Below are 6,007 nucleotides of genomic sequence, written 5' to 3'. Positions count from 1 at the left end.
GTAGCCTAGGACAAATGAAATGGGTTATTTGAAAGGTGACTTCAGGTGACTGCAGAGGGCTGAGCAGACAAAGAACCATGAGATGTGATGATCAAGATGGATTCAAGAATAGCTCCTGTCCCTGAGACCTCCAGGATATAGGGGGAACCGCCCTAGGGGATCCCTACCAGCGGATGATGGTGTGGTACTGTCCTCACATGCAAGTCATTTATTGAGGACACTCCTGGAATTACTGATAGGGACATTGGAGGTACACACCTTTAATCTCAGCACTCAGGAGGAAGAGGCAGGCAGTTTAAAGCCAGCCTGGTCTACAGAGCAATTTTCAGAATAGCCAGGGTGACAGAGTGAAACTCTATCTCAAAAAAAAAAAAAAATACTGCTGTCACATGAAAACCCCAAGAGCCCCAATGAGGGGCGTTGAAGTCCTGCCTTCTCCACATCAGTTCTCATGAAGGTTGTCCAGCTGTCCCCAGCCCAGACTCCAGAAAGATGGGATCCAGATCTGTAGTCTGAACTCTTTTCTGAAGCCCCCCAAAACCATGAGAAACACACAGTCACACTGGAGGATCACCTGGTCTCATGTCGCTGCCTGTGGGGGTCCCTGTGGGCCTTGCCAGGGCACACTAGTTCAGTCATGAACATGCGACACAGGCATGCATGCTTGCTGTTTTCCCCTTGATTTTAACACTCCATTGCCTTCAATCTCTGACCGCCATATTTATTTGGAATTGTCAACCATGGAGCAGCAGAGGGGTCTACTCTCCCAGCATTGAAAATTGGCTGGTTGCCAAGATTTAATTATTATTAATAAGTGTCCATTGACCCCTTTATGTCTAAGACATCTCCTCTTCCTCCTCTTATTCCTCCTCCTCCTTCTCTTCTTCCTCCCCCTCATCTCTTCTCTTCTTTTTTATTTTTGGAATGTGTCTCCTTCAAATGTGTTCCCAGAGCTGAAAGCTATGATTTTAAGTGCATTTATGACTCTGAAGTGCACAGTTAGCAATTTCATTCCTTGGGCTAAATGAGGATTATCAGATGATTATCAGATTCTGTTACTGGTATCTAGCTAGTTGGGTCAGTCCCAACTCTCACAGGATAGACATCAATGACGCCAGCAAGCCAGTGTCTCATCATATGCTCACCTAATCATAACAGTGTCTCATCAAACTTTTATGGTCATGTATTATATTTGCCAGGCTTCACTAACTTAGCAACTACAGCATGATAAGAATATACTTCTGGGTTTGTGGAAGGAGTGTTTGATACGGAGGGCTGAACCCCAGACTTGCACATGGTAAGCCTGTGCTACACCACTAAACTGTACAGCCAGCCATGAGATCTCTTTGTAATTTATTTTTATTATTCAGACAATTATCTCTGGCTATAATGTAGTCACTCAGCAGCCCAGAGAGCAGCATTTCACACTATGTCAGGGGGCAGCTTGAGGTTGGGGCAAGGCAGTGCCCTGGGACCAGGGTGTTTGCTTGGTAGTTCTTCAAGGAAAGCTGTTCATGCAGGCCCTGGAGATGTGAAGAGAGTTCACTCATCTGGCTTCTCTGTTCTCCACAGCATTCAGAGTCTGGGGGTCTACGTGGAAAGGCAGGGAAGGTTATCTTCGCTGAGCACTGTGAATGTGAGCGATCAGCCTACTGTCAGCATCACATCTTCACTTTGTTGTCTTCAGACTGTAAAGACTGTGCCTATAGTTCAGACGGGAGGGATGGGGGGGAGGAGTCTCCCTGTACTCGAAGCTCTTTTGTCATAGGCAGTGGCCATGTCATCTGCCTCCAGGCATCTGCATTAAATGCCATGTGCACAGCCACCGCGCTAGCCTAGTCTTGCCCACCTCTTGTGCTTTAGACAGAGAGAGACCGAATATCTGGAGTTCTCGATTATCTTGTGGTCCTGAAGGATCAATAAATAATGATTTTTAAAATAGGTCATTCAGGAGTGACATCAGGAAAACAGTAAACAAGGAAGCTCTACGATACTATCTCTCCATAGAAACACTGATAATATAAGCTGAGATGTAAGAACGAACTTTGTAGGCACTCAAAAAAAAAATAGATAAAGGGCTATAGCAACCAGGCAAACAAAGAATTAAAAAAAAAAAAAAGTTGGCCTGAAAAGTTCTAGGGCAGTTTTATGATGCTTTTATTCACCTTTGCCTCTTCTCTTTCCCAGTGTAGCGCCTGCCTCAGCCTTAAAGCAATAGGAGCAGCTGTTTTACAACACAGAGGGAGCTAGGTGGTGCAGGGGTGGCACAGTGGTGGTGCACTTTAATCCCAGGGCTTGGGATGCAGAGGCAGGAAGATCTCTTTGAGTTCGAGACCAGCCTGGTCTACAGAGTGAGTTCCTGGACAGCCAGGGCTACACTGACTCTGTCTTATAAAACAAAACAAAACAAACAAACCACAGAGGGAATTCCCTCCTTCTGTTCAGGGCTGATCAAACATTGATCAGCAACATTGATCAACATAAAAATAAACCACTACTTGGAACTGTATGTAGGGTAGAGTTTAAAGGTAGAGAGCTACAAAGAACCACCTAGCCCAAAGAAGTTAGGCGAGAAGGAAGTTGAAAAGCAGCTGTTTGTGTTCTGGAAGAAAAGATGATAAAAATCTATCCATTTAGGATACACTATCACATCTCACCCAGCAGTCACAAAGCATCCAGATCCCCCAAATCACTAATAAAATGTGGTCTGACGTTCCTTCCATTCTTCCTTTTATTACATTTTTTTTTTTGAGACAGAGTTTCTCTGTGTAGACCTGCATGCCCTGGAACTTGCTCTGGAGAGCAGATTGGAACTCACTGTGTATCCCACAGATTACTCTGAACTCACAGCAATCCTCCTGTCTTAGCCTGAAGGTTGGGATTGCAGGTGTGACTCACCACACCCAGCCTCTTAGTGCACTACTATTTTTTTTTAATATTGCCTAGAACGATAACTTCAAAGGTTAAGAAAGTGAAACCAGATGGGGAGCCTGGGTCCTATGATATAGAGGTTGTACCTAGAGACCTGGCTGAGAGATGACCCAGGGGCCAAGGAAGAGCATAAATATCTTCGCAGGGCTTTGTCTCTTTAGGCTGCTTCTTTTCTACACTCTGCCATGCGGTTTTTATTTGTTCTCTAGGACTGAAACAATTTGAACATCACCATAAACTGTCTTACCATCAAACTTAGTTCCTGCCATTCTTCTGGCCTTGGTAGCCTACATATATGTAGGCAAAGATGTATAAAATAAAAAGAAATATATTTTTTAAGATCACAAATGTGGAGAAATTTTCAACACATTCCTAACATTCAGTAGGTTAAATAATAAAACACAAGGAATAATTTAAAGTGTCTTCACACATACCTGGAATGGTAGCCAGACCCCATTTTTAAAAACATGTTATGAAATGAAATAAAAATATGGAAAATGTACCAGGAAGTAACGATAAAACAACTAAAGTCAAATGAATAAAAACCTACCAAACCAAATGAGTGTGCAGGAAAGACGTACTAACAGGGAAATTTTGAGTTCAACTTCATATATTGCAAAAGAAGAAATGACAAATGTGGTGAGGCAAGCTGTGGTCCAGCATTCAAAAAGCTGAGGCAAGAAGACTAAATGTGACCCTCCCTGCACCCTGCACCTGCCCTCCCCCCAGCAGAGATGATGAATAGACGGGGTGGGGAGGGTTGGGACGGTGTTCAGAAGCCCCATGAGTAATAAGGGCACACCAGTACCAGCTTCTGGGAGACAGATCAACTTTACTTGGGGTGATCCAAGGGTTATATAGTTTTGGGTTAAGGGGTAGGAATATCCAGGGTAAACAAAGGTCATGGGCTGAGGCTTAAGGTACTGAGATGCCTCCTTACCATAGGGAAGGATTCTAGGAATCTCAGTGTCTAGCTGAATGGGTTCTACCAGGAGAAAAGAAGCTGAACCTGTAATCTTAACCAAGGAATCACAATCTATTTGCAGGTATAGGGTGTGAGGTCTGAGGTTGTAATGACTAATCCTGGTTGTCAACTTGACTATATCTGGAATGACTTACAATCCAGAATTGGAGGGCTCACCTGTGATCCAAATCTTGAGGCTGGAAGACACAAGTTTCGCCCTGGACCTTGGCACAGAGATCTTGAGGCACCAGTGGCTATGAAAAACTTAGGCCCAGGCAAGGTACATGCCCTAAATCTCAGGAGACTAAGACAAGGAGATCTCTGAGTTCAAGGTCATCCTGAGACTAAACAAGTCCCAGATCCAGGCATGGTAGTACACACCTTTAATCTGGGCCATTCTTTCTGCTGGAGATCTACATAAAGGCATTGGAAGAAGGAAGATTCGCTGTTCTTCGCCTGCTTGCATTTACTTGCCAACACATCTGTTGGAATCTACTTCTCCAGAAGACCAACTGAAGCAGCCAGCCTCATGGGACTGAGCAACTACTAGATCCTTGGACTTCCCATTCACAGCTGACCATTGTTGGGTTAATTAAACTACAGACTGTAAGTCATCACTTTGTTTGTTTGTTTATTTGTTTGTTTGTTTGTTTCAAGACAGGGTTTCTCTGTGTAGCCCTGGCTGTCCTGGAACTCACTCTGTAGACCAGGCTGGCCTCGAACTCAGAAATCCACCTGCCTCTGCCTCCCAAGTGCTGGGATCAAAGGCGTGCGCCACCACCACCCAGCTTGACTGTAAGTCATCACAACAAATTCCCTTAATATATAGAAACATTCCATAAATTCTGTGACTCTACAGAATCCTCACAGGTACCAGGAGTGTGGTGTGCTCCTTCCACACAAACATTCCATTAAACTGGAAGCTCAGACTTCCCTGGTTTCTGAGGCATTCAGGTTGGAAATAGCCTTCTGTGTTGAATGACCTGCTAGGAAAATTTTTTGCTTCCTAACCCCACAACTCTAGGTTCTGCTGGCCTAGAAGTTTTGGTTCCAGAGCGGGGAGTTCTCCTACCAGGAGCTACAACAAACATTCCATTGAACTGGAAGCTCAGACTTCCCCCTGGTCATTTTGGGCTTCTAATGCCCTTAAACCAACAGGCTAAGAATGGAATAACAGTGTTAGGAGTGGTGATAGATCCAGATTATCATGGGGAAATTGGATCTACTCGCCACAATGGAGGTAAGAAGGATTATGTCTGGAGCGCAGGAGATCCTTAAGGCGTCTCTTAGTACTACCATGTCTTGTGATTAAAGTCAATAGGAAGCTACAACAACCTAATCCAAGTAAGATGACAAAGGATGCAGACCCATCAGGGATGAAGGTATGGGTCAATCTTCCAGGAAAAGAGCCAAGAAGACCTACTGAGGTGCTTGCAGAGGGTGGAGAAAATACAGAATGGGTAGTAGAGAAAGGTAGTTATAAATACCATCTAAGGCCACATGACCAGTTGTAGAAATGAGGATTATAAAATAATATGAATGCTTCTGTTTTATATTGTTAAGAACACATTTGTATACTTATATGTGCTTTCTCCCAATTTCTTTAACATCAATCAGTATTTAAGTTGAGATACTAAAAGAATGTTCCTGAGGGACATTGCCCCATTGTAAATTTACAAATGAATTGGCAATTGAATGAGGAATAGTTATATCATGTTAGGCTTATTTATGATCTTGTTATTGTTTCATGTGGACATGAGATATTATTTGTATCAAGTTGACAAGGGGTGGACTGTAATGACTATTCCTGGTTGTCAACTTGATTATATCTGGAATGAACTACAATCCAGAATTGCGGGGCTCACCTGTGATCCAGATCTTGAGACTGGAAGACACAAGTTTCTGACCTGGACCTTGGCATGGAGATCTTGAGGCAGAGTGGCTATGAGAAGCTTAGGCTCAGGCAAGGAAGTGCATGCCTTTAATCCCAGGAGATAAAGTCAAGAATATACAAACCATCACAGGGATTTCTCCCCTTCCCCAGTTAAGAAGAGGAAGCCTGACAGAGGGCGCCCACTGCATGGAGCCCCAGAAGGCTATCCAGACAATGGT

The sequence above is a fragment of the Mastomys coucha genome, unplaced genomic scaffold (genome assembly GCF_008632895.1).
Source record: "Mastomys coucha isolate ucsf_1 unplaced genomic scaffold, UCSF_Mcou_1 pScaffold22, whole genome shotgun sequence".
Classification (NCBI taxonomy): Eukaryota; Metazoa; Chordata; class Mammalia; order Rodentia; family Muridae; genus Mastomys; species Mastomys coucha.
Note: the sequence above shows the minus strand (reverse complement) of the source record.